General features: G+C 45.7%; 1 long non-coding RNA gene and 1 pseudogene across 1 annotated transcript; both read right to left on the bottom strand.

The window, feature by feature from the left end:
- Positions 1–1,534: 1,534 nt before the first annotated feature.
- On the bottom strand, positions 1,535–12,035 carry Macroh2a2-ps1 (macroH2A.2 histone, pseudogene 1). Its single transcript, XR_015643526.1, has 5 exons — positions 11,863–12,035; positions 11,244–11,398; positions 10,864–10,932; positions 6,650–6,797; positions 1,535–2,990 (listed from the first exon to the last, which is right to left on the bottom strand). It is a non-coding gene; the product is annotated as a macroH2A.2 histone, pseudogene 1 (long non-coding RNA).
- LOC147998780 (core histone macro-H2A.2 pseudogene) lies at positions 7,782–9,736 on the bottom strand (annotated as a pseudogene).
- Positions 12,036–16,751: the final 4,716 nt, after the last annotated feature.

Here is a 16,751-nt window from a genome sequence, read left to right on the forward strand (position 1 = left end):
GTACCCTCTGATGAGGCACAGCCCCAGAGACTCTGTCCCAGGACTGCTGATGTGCTTTCTCATGTTTGTCATTGCCATACTCCTCACTGGTGTGGCTTGGTGTGAGTCGACACCGGGAGACCCTCCACTGCTTATGGCCTGCCTGGTGTGATTACCCTGGTGTGGTTACCCTGGTGTGATTACCCTGGTGTGGCTACCCTGGTGTGAGTACCCTGGTGTGGTTACCCTGGTGTGACTACTCTGGTGTGAATACCCTGGTGTGATTACCCTGGTGTGATTACCCTGGTGTGGTTACCCTGGTGTGAATACCCTGGTGTGATTACCCTGGTGTGACTACTCTGGTGTGATTACTCCCTGGTGTGATTACTCCCTGGTATGATTACTCCCTGGTGAGATTACTCCCTGGTGTGATTACTCCCTGGTGAGATTACTCCCTGGTGTGATTACTCCCTGGTGTGATTACTCCCTGGTGTGATTACTCCCTGGTGAGATTACTCCCTGGTGTGATTACTCCCTGGTGTGATTACTCCCTGGTGTGATTACTCCCTGGTGTGATTACTCCCCTCTGACAGCCCACTCTATTGGGCACATTTCCTGCAGATCGACATGAAGATGAACTTTCGTGAATTAATTCCGTTTAGATGAATTAATGACTTTATAGAGTTCCTGATTTGATTCTAATAATTTTAGGAAGAAAGTTTAAGGAGAAGGTTTCAGTTGTTTTGCCAGAAAGAGGTAAGAAAGTTAGAATCAAGCGTAGAATGTGTCCCCTCTTCATAGAATCGTAAGTAAAGGCTGTGTAATAAAGAATACAATGAGCTGCTCTCATAAGCAGTCCTAAGAAGAGAACTAGGCCTGAGACAGACTTGTGATGAAGAAAAACCATTCATTCTATGCCAGGTCCAAGGAAGCCACAGGTGTGCATTGTGATAAAGCAAGGCCACGGGAAACTGCTGCTTTGAACTTATAATGAGCTTATAGACTGCAACACTGCCCTGAACTTTCCATCCACATCCTTCTGTAGCTCCCCCTTTGTGTAACATTTTATCTATAAGGTAATTTATAGAAAAAAATTTTGTCTTAGGAAGTATAAAAAGGCTGAAAGAAAAAATAAAACGTGACTGTTGGGTCTCTGCTCTATCTGCCAAGTGTATGTGTATATGTCTATCTGTCTACATGTATGTACATACATATATGTGTATGTATATAAGTATGCATGTACACTTGGGAAATTGATGAAATAATTGGTGGTTGGGCTTCGCCAGAGTGTGTGTGTGTGTGTGTGTGTGTGTGTGTGTGTTCCTGACTTTCTCTCTCCCTCTTTCTTTTTTCTTTCTTTCTTTCTTTCTTTTCCTTTTTCTATGAAATGCCCAGAAGCCATCAGCCTTTGGACCTAGAACAGTGTGAGTTAAAATGCCAGAACAGTAAGAGAGAGTTAAAGGGCAGAAATCATCAGCCTTCGACCTCCCTCTGAAGCTATGTCCTGTCGCGCGCCCAACGTCTCGCCAGCAAGAACGACGCGCGGACACCAGTATCCTTCTGCAGCAAAGCGTTTATTACATCTTGAAGAGGAGAGAGCGAGCCCCAGAATGGCGCTACTTATATACACCCTAATGTGGCGTGTTCACGCCTGATTGGTTGTTTACCCATGATCTCATCAGGCACGCCCCAGAGTGGGCAAAGACCTAGCACGAAGGCACTCTTGCACATGCACACAGTTAACTTCCTGAAAGGGAGCCGGCTGGCGCGGCGAAGGCTGGCGCCATCTTGTAATGGCGGAGGCTATCCTGGCCTTCCACGTGGGGCGCAGTGGAAGCCAGCGCCATCTAGCGGTGGCGAATGTTATTGCGGCCCTCTACATCTCCCCCTATTTATTTATTTTATAACAAATCAATTATTTTATAACAAATCATGATCACCCTATCGCGTACAATGAGGAAACCTCAGCGATGTGCAAGGGCTAATCAAAGGATCACTGAGTCTCCCTCATCCAGGTGCAATGGATCCACAGATCCATGGGGTGTAAGAGCAGAGAACTCAGATACCGAGAGAGAGTCTCTCTCCTCCCAGTGCAATGGATCCACAGATCCATGGGGTGCAGGAGCAGAGAACTCAGATACCGACTAATTCCTGAGCATACATAACCAATTTCCAGGGGAGGCCCCTTGTACAATGGCCACAAGTGCTTGAGTGGTAACGGCCTTGTCACGTTTCTGTTGAGATCTGAGTTTGTAAACCAACCATAGTATGAACACTGATCCACAGCATAGGGCTGCACCAAACAGAGCCACTCCCGATAAGTAGTGGGCACCTCATCTGGTTCACCTCAGCTGTTACCATCAAGGGCCGTAGTCAAGCCGCTCCTATAATAAAATTTAGAATTCCCAATTGTTAGTAACTACTCCAGAAAGTTCACCCACTGTACTTGTCTAACAATAGATTGGGGGAGGATAACTCCAGACACTGCAGACACAATGTCTGCAGCAGTAATGGCTGCTACAATAGCAGCAAAAGTGTCAAGGTCTTTTCCAGGACAGTTCAGGATCAGTCATTTTTCTCTGGAACAACCAGCAGACAATGGAACCATTTCTGAGATCTGTACAACCAGGGCAGAGTTCCCCAGGCCACAGCAGCTTTACGCAGGTAGCATTCCTGTAAAGCTACAGTCTGTAAAATGACCAGTTAAGGCAGCAAGAGTCACCAGGGAAATGAGGGGGCAGCAACGGCTGGAGTCCAGTCTTCTCCAGCAAGCAGCAGTGTACAGAGGGTCAGAGAGCAGGCCATAGTGGGACGGGACACATGCAGCGGTAAAAGGTAACACTGACTGCAGCAACGGCAAAATCTCTGTGATGACAAAGGATGAAGGGGAATCTTCTATCTTCCTCTCAGGGCAGAGGAATGACTCCAGGGACCCGAACCAGGAGAGCTGAATAACCAGGATCAGCAAGTCTCAGCAACCACTCAGGCAGCTGGCACACTCTTGTAGCATCCTGTAGAAAATACACAAACATTCCCTCTTCCCCATATAAAATATCTGGACAGGAACATGTCAATAAGTGGATCTCTCTATTTCACCTAGGCAGAAGTATGCCTAGTTGTAGGGTGCCATAAACTTTGGCATCCAAATTTTTAAAATTGAAATAAAAGGAGCATTATTTAGCATACAGGGATAACTCCCCCTTTTTATTTATTAAGATATAGTAAAGATATTATTTATTAAGGTAAGTCCTCGAGGATTAAGTTGAGGACACTGAGCACTTGTATTTATAAATTGACTTGTATACCAAATTATTGTCTCTAGCATAATTGTATTGGATATATAAAGAATGAGATTTTTTTCACTAATTGTTCTTATGTAAGGCCTATAATCTGTCTGGAATCTTGTCCTCCCTTGTTAAGGAGCCCAGGCAATCCAGTTTGAGTTCTTAAATGTCCTATAAAGGAACAGTATTTAGTGCTCTTACCACTAAGCCATTTCTCTAGCACCTCACAAACTTTATTTACCTAAACATAAGCATTAATTAGAAATGTCAAATCTTGTAAATATTGTCCAGATTCAGTCTTACTAGAAATCCCTGAGCTGGCAAGGTGAGGCTGGGAATTGAAAACAAGCAAATGGAGTCTTCCTCTTTTCGTGAGGGTGTGTTATCAACTCCATTACCATTTTCAAAGAGCTGGGTCTATGGTTATGTTTAGTTGTCTGAGCCAGAGCACTGAAGGGACAGTGAGTTGTCAGACATTTACACTGAAATCACTCACTGATTTCATGTAGAAAACTTGCCTCTAATAAAGCATTAAGTAATTGAAATCAATTGTAAACCACAAGCCACACATTGGCTATCAGTATATGAATAGAAAGCTTGATTTTTTAACATTTTAAAAACAGCGGCTAAAGCATGGAATTTAATAATCTGTGCTGAAGCAGCAGAAACGCAAGAGAATAAACAAGTGATCCAATCATACATGTAGCCTTTTCATTAGATGAACCACCTATAAATGCAGTAAGCGCATTTCCTATGGGTTGTACGCACAAATATGTAGGAAGTACAAAAGCATGTAAAGAGTAAAATTATCAATTTTGTCTGAAAAATTTGCATATGTAATAGGCCAAATATCAGTATTTAGTAGTAACCAATTAACTGTTGTTTGGAATAAGATATGTTTTATCAGGTTTTTATTCAAAATACTTCCAGGACTCCAGTCCACAACTCTGTACTAACACAGCTGAAGCTTTATCTCCAATGTGCATAACAAAGACCTAAGTCCTCTGGTAAGGTGAGGTACTTAGCCAATTAACATATCTTTAGTAGCTTAAAATTAGTTTCAAATATTCTTATCTGGAGTAGTGCAACAGCTACTCCCCAAATATTAAAGCTCATTTTAAGAGCAAAGGTTTGTAGTAAAAATTTCTATATACATTGAAAGATTTAAGTTCTAACTTCTTACACTGAAGAAGCAACAAAATTACCTAATATGAGGCTGTTAGCAATCCTCTAAATCTATCCTGAAATGGTAGTTGGAGTAAGTAAACTGGCTGTAATGCTCTCACAAGTTCCAAAACCTTATCAATCCTTCGTAAATCTTGTAACAATCTCTACCTGTTTGATTTTTCCTTAATTAAAAATAAGTTTGAGTTAGTCAATGTAACACTGGCAATCCTTAATCACAATCTTTAAGTTCTCTTTGTAACACCAGAGCACAACCACAAGGTCACCTGAGTTCTGAGTATGTGATTAGGCAGCTGTCCTTGGGGCAGTGGGATTAGCATTAAAATACAGATAGCTTCAGGGCAAACCACAACTTTGGAAAGCAAAACTCAACCTCCAACAAACTAGTCTCCAAAATCCAGTCTCCAAGAAACCAAGTCTATCCTTCATGCTACGAAGTTTGACTGCCATTTCCTACATATGAACGCACGATGGTGCGGTCTCCAATACCTCAACAAAGAGACATTGTCCTAAATTCTTTTAGAAGCCTGGTTTCTAGAGTAAGAATTCCATAAAAATATTATCTCAATTTAGACCTGTTTCCCTGGGTTGGCTCATGCCACATATTGTCTAGAATGACTCCATCCAAATTACCAGTTTTATGTCAACTTTCTGTTACCAATATTATACCTTTTTAACCATATCCAACAACTTGAAAGCCAATAGTCCATAACCAAGGCAAGTAGAGCATATTTACACATTTAAAACAATGAGAAACAAAATTGAAGTGGCTACACCTATCTTTAATATTTAGACCAAACACCATTTTTACCCTTTTAGCTATGATTTTAAGAGAAGCACCTTGTCACCTGTTGAGTCAAGTAATAAGTCAGGGATTATTCTAAGAGAAACAGCTATCAACTCTTGTATGAAGAAGCTGAGAAGCTGTTGGCGCTTTTAAGATCAGCTTGTGTAGACGCTTAGCCTCTGGGCAGCTTCTCCAGCTAATCTAGACACCTGGCTCCAGGCACAGGGGTCCAAAAACCTGATTGAAACTGTTTTTTATTCATATGTTCCCTTTTGAAACAAGTTAAAACCAAGTCAAGGTGTGAACGACCAGCAGGTAAAGTTTTTACCATTTTTTCTTTTGAACATGAAACATAAAACATTTAGACAACGAGAAACAAAAACCACAGACATACACTGACAGACATGGGGACATCCTGGTGCACCAGAGACAAACAATAGACAAATAGGGAAAAAAACCAGATGGTGTTCACGGTGACTATCCACTCGAGTGGAGTCGATATGGACGATGGATTGTCTCAATTCCTGGACTAGTCCACCAACGTGTTGAAACCCAATTCCTATAAGATACTGAGATATATTATCTGAACGGCACGACCGACATTTGCCAATGGTATGGAAGTGAAACACAGCCCTGAATATTTTTACTCACAACCCAATTATATTAACTCTATCAGGCTGTGCACGGGCACTGAGATGTCCTTTTGTTTGATTCTCCTGAATAAATTTTCAGGCGGTCTGCCTCTATCAAATCTGATCAGTATGACTCTGTAAAGCTGTCGCATCAGCGCCCGGACGCCGCGGCGTCCCCAGAGCCGGCGCGGGAGCTTAATTACACCTTTCATAAGCACTAAGACAAAGTTTTTCTCCCAAAATACTGTGTTCCTTTTATCTCCTTTTCTTTTCGTTTTTTCTTTAGAGACCTTTTCTCCCTCTGACATACTTTCTTGTTGTTCTGCAAGGATCCTCTGACCTGTCCTAACGGCTGTAACGGCTTCCCACACAAAGAAAAAATTAAACAAAATTACCAGCCTTGTCCACAAAGGATCCATAACTTTCGGTTTCTTCACAGTGGCTCTCCACCTAGGCCCATAACTTTCTTCTTCATAGCGAGCTGCCTCATCTTCTAAATCCTCTTCCTCAGAGGGGCTAAGCTTGTCTGTTTCTGAACTATCAAGCCCCAAAGCCTCTAACTCCTTTACCGGATAAAGGCTTTTCCTTTTCGGGGCTTTCTCCTCCTTTCCCTGTTTCTCTCCTGGGGCGTCCTTTCCCCTATCTCTCGCTTCCTCGGATCTAAAGTCCTTGGAAGGGCCTTTTTTCTTATGTGCACCTTTTCTCTTTGAGCTCTTTAATCTTTCATCCCGCTCTGTTTCGGACATGCTGTATCAAGACCAAACATGCCTCTCAGAGCTTACCTCTCGACCTGCAGTTCTGGACCCTCTCCGCGAGCGGAGGCTCTCCTCGGCGCCGGCGATGGTGTGGCATTTGTCCCGGGTTTCGGCACCAAATGTCGCGTGCCCAACGTCTCGCCAGCAAGAACGACGCGCGGACACCAGGATCCTTCTGCAGCAAAGCGTTTATTACATCTTGAAGAGGAAAGAGCGAGCCCCAGAATGGCGCTGCTTATATACACCCTAATGTGGCGTGTTCACGCCTGATTGGTTGTTTACCCATGATCTCATCAGGCACACCCCAGAGTGGGCAAAGACCTAGCACAAAGGCACTCTTGCACATGCGCACAGTTAACTTCCTGAAAGGAAGTCGGCTGGCGCGGCGAAGGCTGGCGCCATCTTGTAATGGTGGAGGCTATCCTGGCCTTCCACGTGGGGCGCAGTGGAAGCCACCGCCATCTAGCGGTGGCGAATGTTATTGCGGCCCTCTACAATGTCCCACCTCAGTACCTGACCCTGTCAGGGCTGCCCCATCCCGACCCCTGCAACACTACACAAGTTCTATTTTTATGTTTTAAAAAGAAAAAAGAAGTTCTAATACAAAAGGAAGAAAATACATAGAAAGTAACCCCTGGTGGAGCCCGACTAAATGCAGACATATACACATATACATTTGGCAGACAGAGCCCCAACAGTCATGCTTCACTGTTTCTTTCAGCCTTTTTATACCTTCTAAGACAAGTGGGTTTTTTTATTTATTATTTTTATTATTCCCTTTGCAAAGAGAATATAAACTGCCCAAAACCCCTTCTCCAGGCCGGCAGGACACGTTCCCTCTGTCTCTGCTACCCTCTCAGCCGTCCTCTGCCTCCCTGCTATGTCACCCTTCCTCACTCCTTTTAAAACCTCTGCTTTGGTGAAATAATCATTGGTCCTTCTCCATTCCCACTGGAGAGATCCTTGGTATCCAATTTGGCCGTCTGCTGCACGCAGACGCTCACCGGTGTTCTCGCTGTCGAATAGCAGCAAGTACAGGTTCTTCTGACATGCTCAAGTTGTTGAAGTGGGCCGAGATGGCATTGAGAGCCACCTGGGCTGCCGTCTGTTTGGGAAACCGGTTCCTGCTACCGGGGAAAAGGAGGAAGAATTAAGCTTCTTTTTTTTTTAAATATTTATTTATTTTTATATGAGTACGCTGTAGCTGTCATCAGATACACCAGAAGATGACATTGGATCCCAGATGGTTGTGAGCCACCATGTGGTTGCTGGGAATTGAACTCAGGACCTCTGGAAGAGCAGTCAGTGCTCTTAACCGCTGAGCCATCTTTCCAGCCCAAGACTTAAGCTTCTTGACCTCAGCTGTGAGCAGGCAGCTGTTGATGGTCTCCTCCACATGTTCTTCACATCTGTGGAAGCCCCACTGGGAGATGTGACCGTGGCTGCAAGTCCACTGAACTGGCTGATGACCACTTCGGCAATGTCCAAAGGACCTTGGGATTTGCGAGGTTCCTTCACTGTTTCCAAGAACTCTTTACCTCCAGCCTTTTTCTGTCTCTTCTTTGAGGTTGATTTCTACTGTAGTTGGGTGGACGATGCCCTCCACCCTCGTGGAGCCAATATGACTGATGTCACGTTGGGTCAGGGATAGCTTCTACCCCAAAACGAGGCTCTCTGAAGACATCAGGTAAAGCCATCTCCCAGCCCCATGTTCTGAGGTGGAATCTGATTTTCTTTCTTTAGCGCTGTAAGTTGGCTTGGACATCTTAGATATTCGTTGCTTAATGACCTAGAATTTCTAGCTCCCCTTCTTGCCTTATTTTCCCTGGGGACTGGGGAGAGGAACGTTTCTAACTTGCCTTTGGTCCCTCACTTTTTGGCCAGCCCTTTCAGTGTGAATTCTAGGCAGGACACCACCACTGGTAATGGTCACTCCTTTCAGTAGCTGGTTGAGCTCCTCCTTGTTAGCAACGGCCAGCAGGGTGTTTCTGGGGGATATTAGACCTTCTTCTTGTCCCTCAAAGTATTCCAAGCCAATTCTAGGGTTTCTGCTGCCTCAGTAAGTATATGGGCAACACAAATTAGAGTTCTTGTATTTGGGGTGGGGGTGGAGGATGAGAGGGGGTTGTACTGGCTGGTTTTGTATGTCAACTTGACACAAGCTGCAGTTATCACAGAAAAGGAGCCTCAGTTGTGGAAATGCCTTCATGAGGCCCAGCTGTAAGGCATTTTCTCAATTAGTGATCAAGGGGGGAGGACCCAGCCCATTGTGGGTGGTGCCGTCCCTGGGCTGGTGGTCCTGGTTTCTATAAGAAAGCAAGCTGAGCAAGCCAGGGGAAGCAAGCCAGTAAGAAGCATCCTCCATGGCCTCTTCATCACCTCCTGCTTCCTGCCCTGCTTGAGTTCCAGTCCTGACTTCCTTTGGTGATGAACAGCAATGTGGACAGTGTGAGCTGGATAAACCCTTTCCTCCCCAACTTGCTTCTTGGTCGTGATGCTTATGCAGGAATAGAGACCCCGACTAAGACAGGGGTGGACACAAGGTTGGGTGGACTTGGGAGGAAGGGGAAGTGAGAGTGATCAGGATGCATTGTATAAAATTCCAAAATAATTGATAAAAAAAAATATGTTAGGAGAAAATTAAGGTTCACAGTCCAAGCTGGAGGTAGCTCACTCGTAATGCACTTTGCCTAGGGTTCAAATCTCCGGTACCACAAATAATAATGATGAGAGTAACGATCGTGTACAATTTAAATGCTTTAACTCATTCACAAATATATGCAGCTATCACCACAATCGACTTAAGACAAGCAGTGCTGGAAGCTAAACCTGGACTACCGGACCTCCTTGACGTCGCTCTCCCTGACGTCGCTCTCCCTGACGTCACTGCCGACAAAGCCGAAGGAAAACTCAGCCCTGTCTGTAGTCCTATAGGGTGCAATCTGAAACATGACCACAAGATGGCAGGCTCTGCCTACAGATGCTACAAACCAAGCACGTGGCAAGTTTAAGGAAAGATAAAAGATTCCCGAAGACCAACCTCCTTCAGATAGAAGTGGCTTTTGGTGCTGAGAGCGGTTGCTAGCCCTCTTTACCTGCTAAAGCTGCACACATTCCTATCCCGGTTCACTTAGAAATCCTGTTACTCATAACACTTGTTTGAGATTTATTTTGAATTATGCGTGCATAGATAGATAGATGGATGGATGGATGGATGAATGGATGGATGATGGATAGATAGATAGATAGATAGATAGATAGATAGATAGATAGATAGATAGATAGGTGCACATAAGTGCAAGGTGCCTTCGGTGGCCCAGAAAAGGACACCAGATTCCCTGGGGTTAGGGTTATAGAAGGTTGTGACCACAATAATGTGGGTACAGAGAGCAGAATTCCTGTGCTCTGCGAGAGCAGCAAGCTTCAAGCTCTCTCCAGCCCCTATAATTCGCTACACAGGTATACAAGTAAGGCTCTCCCTATTTTGGTGCTGAGGATCCAACCCAGAGTTGAGTGCATTCTTAGCAGCTGCTCCTACGCTGGGCTACAACCTCAGCTTCAAGAGTAGCCGTCTCAAGCACATGCACACACCACACCCAGGCCGTCCTCACTGAGAAAGGGCCAAGATGCCAAGGTTCACACTGGCTCTGCGTCTTACCTCATATTCTAAACATAGGAATAACCAGATGCTGTGGCACACGCCTGTGGTCCCACCTACACTAGGAGGCTGAGACAGGAAGGTCACAAGTTCAAAACCAGCCCCGGCCAGTGAGACCCTGCCTCAGAATAAAATCTGTGATTGAGCCTAGAAATGTAGTTCAGTAGTAGGGTCTAGCCGACCACGTGTGGGTCTCAGTTCAACCCCAGGCATTACATAGAGGAAAGGCCATGGGGGGGGGGGATTATACATTAAGCAGCACTGTCAACCAGAGTGGCAAGGGGCAGGGTAGAGCTCATGTGCCCAGGACCAGGAGGAAACGTAGGTGAGAACAGAGTTGGTGTACATTCCCATCCACTGCAACCTTGAGTTTAGTCTTGTCTCTTCAGGAACTGACCCTCAATGCTGCTTCCCCATATCCCATTGTCATTCCAGGCGATAGGAAAACAGCTGAGCCCAAGTGCGCACAGTCCTCAGCCCTTTCTACATATCCACATTCTCTCCTGACCACCCACGGGGTATCATGTAGCCCAGGCTGGCCTTAAACTCGCAATGTACCCGAAGATAGTCCTGAACCACTCACCTGCTGCTGCTACCTCCCAGGTGCTAGGATCACAAGCACCTGTCACCATCTTGGCCTGTCCCAGTATGTCTACAAGACCGGAAAAACAAGAACGTTCAGTTCTCTGAAAAGAGCTTGAAGTCGGATATGATTTCTGTTAGACTGAAATGCTGGTCACTCTAAGTAGCCAGATCTCACAGCCAGAGGTCACCTAGCCATGATCCCCTGAGACTCACTCTTTCTCTCCTCTTTCTCTTCCTTTTCCTCTTCCTCCCTCTCCACGCCCCTCTCTCTCTTTTTTTTTTCTTTTCTCCCTCTCTTCCTCCCTTTTTCTCTCTCTATAAAGAGTTAAGAAGCCATACATGGTATGGTTTTACAGCATTTATGGTCTTTCTCCTTACCTGGATCTTCCTATCTCTCCTCACATCAGGTGATACAAACTGAATCACATGGTAGGGTCTTCTCATCACCCCGTAGACGGATTTAAAAGTCCGATATCTTCCTTCATTTGGGAGTTTTCTCTGCATGCTCCTCCTCTGGGGTTCTCACCATCATCCTGTTGGTGGCAGCATGTTCTCTCCGTGTCTCTCTCTGTCTCTGTCTCTCTGTGTGATTGTGTCTCTCTCTGTGTCTGTCTCTGTCTCTCTGTGTGTGATTGTGTCTTTATCTGTGTCTGTCTCTCTGCCTGACTCTTCTCTCTCTCTCTCTCTCTCTCTCTCTCTCTCTCTCCCCTCTCTCCTCTCTCTCTCTCTCTCTCTCTCTCTCTCTCTCTCTCTCTCCCCCCTCCCTCTCTCACCTCCTCCCTCTCTCCCTCTCCAAGGTTTAAAGGAAGAACCTCTCGATCCCTTAGAGCCCACCACGCACCTCTGGTATGATGCCTGGTCCCCTATGTAAGCTCTGACCTCAAAGTTCAATCATGATCCCCACGGTCATGACATCTTCTCTCCGGATAAAGCTCATTCCAGAAGGGCTGTTCTGTGTCAGCCCCTCTCTCCTGATCCAACCACACTACTCTCTTACCTTCTAAGAGTCTCTCCCTCCTACAAAATAGGATGATGTGTTACAAATCAGACGAGAGCGGGAGGCTAGTTTCAGAAAACATCACCCTCTGAATACGTATGGTGGGAGAGAGAGCCTTGTGACCAGAGAAGGATGGCAAGCACGCCTAGCTGTAAAATCGTCTTAAGAACATTAGGAGAGATAAAATCATCACACAGGAGGAGCTTAATGAGGGGAAAGAGCTTCAAGCGGGAAAATAGGAGAGAGGTCACTATGCACAGTGTGGTGGGGATCCTGGAGAAAAGGCCTTCACATCCCCTGAATAAAGGGGCTCTTCTGCTTTTATGGTTTTAGAGAGTTACCGATAAGTCCTACACCACGTGGCTTAGTCTGGCTTACCCTATGTAACAAGGAGTCATGTTCTGGGTAGGTCGTAAATGAACCTTGGAGCTTGAAGCAGGAGTCACCACTAGCAGCTTCTTAAACTCGGATGGGGGTGGGGGGAGGACACAACACTGATTTCTGACAATGAGAAGAGCAACCCGACAGTCTTTGCTCTACCACAAGTTCGTTAAACAAAGACTCTTGCCAAATGCCAAAGAGTCGTTTCCACCACAGAAAAGTCTATTTAAAATGAAATGGACGGTGGAGTGAAACCCTAGGTGATACGCCTTACAGATGTGAAAACTGCCCCAAGACAGTCAGCGCGACAAGAGCCCCATTTTTTCCTGAACGCCCCCTCTCTCTCAGCCCCGCCCCTTTTCCTCTGTGCCAACGAGTTCATCACGTAAGTATTGTGCAGTTGCTATTAAAGGAACAACATCTCCACACCCACCCCACAACAACTAAGACCCCAACTAAGCCAATAGCTCCTTAAGTTCTAAGGAGACTGCTGAAGAAAAGCAGCCACCCCCACCTCACCCCAGACGCTGGGATACAAAGAAACCACAGACCCTGCATCTCAAAACAGCTTATCTAAGGAAAACAGCCAACTTCCCCATTCCAACCCTAAGACAGTTCCTATCCTCTATCCTCAGCTACAAAAACGCTTGAAGCTTGTAACCCGAGCTCCAACTCTGGCCTTCCTGTTGCCCCCTGATGGCCCTGCACTGCAGGCTGACCTTGACACACCACACCTCAGGTTAGATAAAGCCCGCTCTAGCTGTCAACCAGAGTAAACTCGTTCTTTATTTCTTCCTACAAACTTAATCCTTACAGAGTTCCCACCAATGGGATGAGACACGGTCACCACCTACCCCAGCGATAAATGACAAGGGACGTTTTGACTGAGTGTGTGTTCACTAGGCCAGTTTAGGTTCTGTGCACCCTTTTTGAAAAAAGAAAAAGAAAGAAGAAAAAAATTGCCTTGTCAAACCTCTGTTGGGTTTTGCTCTGAGGTTCCTCTGGGCAACGCTGAGATCTTTCTTTTCCCAACACGGGTGCTTCCTAACGAGCAAGGTAAGTGTCACACACCACAGACATTCCTTAAGTCCTACTCAGTAAAATGAAACGTGTGTTCTTAGTTTCCAGACGCTCAGACCCAGAGCTGGAGAGACGGCTCTGTGGTTAAAAGCACTGGCTGCTCTCACAGGCGCCCTAAGTTTGGCTCCCAGAACTCAAAACAGTTCACGACCAGCACGAAAGGATCTGATTCTGATTCTGAGTTCTGCAGGCATGGTGTACAAACATCCATTCAGGCAGGCAAAACCCTCATGCACAGAAAATGAAATAAGGGCAAAGGAAACTCTGACCTAGATCTCAGATTTGTCTGTCTTTTATAAGCATGACCATTGTACCAGCAAACCAGCGTGCGCTTACACTGAGTTAATAAAAGAGTAAAGTTCTTTTAAAGTGGACCGTGTGTTCTTAGTTTGAAGGAGCGATGAGGAAAAATGAAACTTACCGGGCTCAGAGAGCCCCTCTTCCCCCATGGGTGTCAGGAGCAGATATTCTAAAACTGACCGTTCTGCTCCAGGCGAGATCTCCAGGCCTACGGAGCTGCCTGGAGTTGTGAGGGAAGCCCCAGGGTTGCAGTTCTCAATGAGTAGCAACTCGTCTGCGTCAGCTCTGCAGCCCTCAGTCATGCCTGCTCCTGTAAACAGCCTCTCACCCACGTTCCTATTGGTAACCCCAAGAAAAACTCACTGAGTCACCAGGTTTGGACCCTTCTGGAAAGAATGGGGAGAGGGATGCCTGTCTCCAGGAAAAATCTCTCACACAACAAACTCTGACGGAGAACTCCTTCTTGACTTAGTGCTTCTGGCCATAGGGCCATTATAATTAGCAAATCAATATGTGCTTAGATTTCACTAGTGATCAAGCAGGGCCTCGCGAGTAGATGGAACTACAGACGCACACCACACTTGACTTATAGTGACTTTTTTGGGACAGGGTCTTACTATGTAGTGATAGCTGGCTCAGTGTTTTGTAGATGAGGTTAGCCTCAGACCCATAAAGATCCGTCTGCTTCTACATCTTCAGTGTCAGGATTGAAGGCACGCATCACCGTGCCCAGCTTTATTACGATATTTTTTTTTCTTTTCTTTTTTTCGGAGCTGGGGACCGAACCCAGGGCCTTGCGCTTGCTAGGCAAGCGCTCTACCACTGAGCTAAATCCCCAACCCCTTTATTACGATATTTAAGACGGGTTTTGCCAATGAAAGAGAAAAGGTTAGATGATCAGGGGTCCTGGCCAAACATACTCAGGGTTCTCAGATATTCCTTATGCTGTAAGTTTAAGAGATGAGTTCCAAACAACACAGTACCTGGTCCCCGGCACACAGAATATTCCTCTCTGGCTTAGTCATCTAATGTAAGCCAATGAGTGGAAGATTCACGGAAACAGATTAATCTGACCATAAGGAAGAGCGCCGTCAAACCTAGTTTTGTTTCATGATGCAATCTCTGCTGAGGATATAGTTAAGATTTAAAAAAAAAAAAAAAGTTTTTTGAGACAGGATCTCTCTATATAACCTTGGCTGTCCTGGAACTCACTCTGTTGATCGGGCTGACCTCAAGCTCACAGAGATCCACCTGCCTCGGCCTCCTGAGTGCTGGGATTAAAGGAGTGGCCCATCCCCACCCAGCGATATGGCTGAGATTTTAATGGCCCAATGAGAAGCATAAGAGGGGGCTGGAGAGATGGCTTAGTGGTTAAGAGCACTGACTGCTCTTCCAGAGGTTCTGAGTTCAAATCCCAGCAACCACATGGTGGCTCACAGCCATCTGTAATGAGAAATAAGATCGATGCCCTCTTCTGGTGTGTCTGAAGACAGCTACAGTGTACTTATATATAAGAAATAAATCTTTAAAAAAAACGTTGTAAAGTCTATTAAAAAAAAAGAGAAGCATAAGAGGGAAAATATTTGCATAGATATGAAGCACTCTAGCAGATTCCCAATGTACAGTGAAGTTGTTGGCCCGGGCTCTGTCTCTACCTCCACAGGCCTTCATGGAGAAAACAGATCAGAAATACAGGAATTGTGGAATATAGTATAAAATGCGCTTGCATTTAAAAAATATACTGATCCGTGTTGTTGCTGTGACAGAGTACCTGAGGAAACGACTTACAGCGGCAGCATTTATGTGGGCTCACGGTTTATGGGTTCCAGGGCATGGTCACTTGACTCCCTTGTAGCAGCGAGGACAAAAGGGTAGCTTCGTGCTGCTGTACGTGGTGGCCTTAGAAACTCACTTAGTGTTCCAGAGACCTCAGCTCAGATAAATCTGCATCTTTGGCCGAATTACAGAAAAGGACTTTAGGATAAGCCAGGGCAAAGCGCAGCTGGAGTTTATTAAAAGTAAAAAGAAAGGTATTCAGGGGAAACTAGGGATCTTAATAGGTAACGTACCTGCTGCACAAACATGAGATCCCCAACACACATGTGGAAGCCAGGCACAGTGGCTCACCTATAACCTAGTGCTGGAAGGGCAGAGACAGACAGATCCTCTGAGCATGCTTGCCAGTCAGTCTGGCTTCAGATTCAGTGAGAAACCCTGTCTCAAAAGTTCAGATGGAGATCAATAGAAAAGGCTAAGCAACATTTCCTCTGGCCTCCCATACATGTGCACAAATACACATACACCAAATAGGAGATGGGTGGGGAGGAGGGACAAAGGAGGAGGAGGAGCAGAAAAGAGCAGGGGGAGAACGGAGGAGAAAGAAGAAGGGAGGGGAAAGAAAGGAGGGGAAGAGGGGGAAGGGAGAAAGGAGGAGAAGGGAAGGGGAGGAGAAGAGGGGGGTGGAAGAAGAGGAAGAAAAGGGATGGGGGAGAAGGAGAAGGGAGGGGCAGGAAGAAGGGAGGGGGAAGGGGAAGAAAGGATAGGGAGGAGGAAAAGGAAAAAGGGATAGGAAGGAGGAGAAGGAAAGGGAGGAGAAGGAGAAGGGACAGGGAGAAAAGGAAGGTACACAAATTTCCACATATCTTGATTTTGGTGTCTTCTGCAATTACATCTGTGGGTAAACATTTGTTTGGGGGTTTTTTGTTTGTTTTTCCTTTGTTTTTTTTTCTTTTGTTTTATTTTGACTTTCAAGACAAGGTTTCTCCATATAGCCCTGGCTGTCTTACAACTCAAAGAGATCCACCTGCCTCTGCCTCCAGAGTTTTTAAATAAAAGGCGTGGGCCACCGTCACCTGGCCTGTCTGTGGGGTTGTTAAGAAGCCTCAAAGAGATTGAAACAGAGGACACCAAGGTCCCTGGGTGTGATGGAGACTTCCCAGCCACAGGGGGGCCTAACTTGGGAGTCGGGGTTCCAGAAGTTCACAGCTCAAAAAAAACAAAAAAACAAAACAAAACAAAAAAAAAACTGTCAGGGGCTTTGGGCTCTTTATGTTGTGAACAAATTTCACTGGCCACAGGGAGAATGAGTTTGCAGAAGGAGTTTATTATAGGCTCACAGACATGAGCTC

Source organism: Rattus norvegicus, chromosome 19 (genome assembly GCF_021556685.1).
Source record: "Rattus norvegicus strain SHRSP/BbbUtx chromosome 19, alternate assembly SHRSP_T2T, whole genome shotgun sequence".
Classification (NCBI taxonomy): Eukaryota; Metazoa; Chordata; class Mammalia; order Rodentia; family Muridae; genus Rattus; species Rattus norvegicus.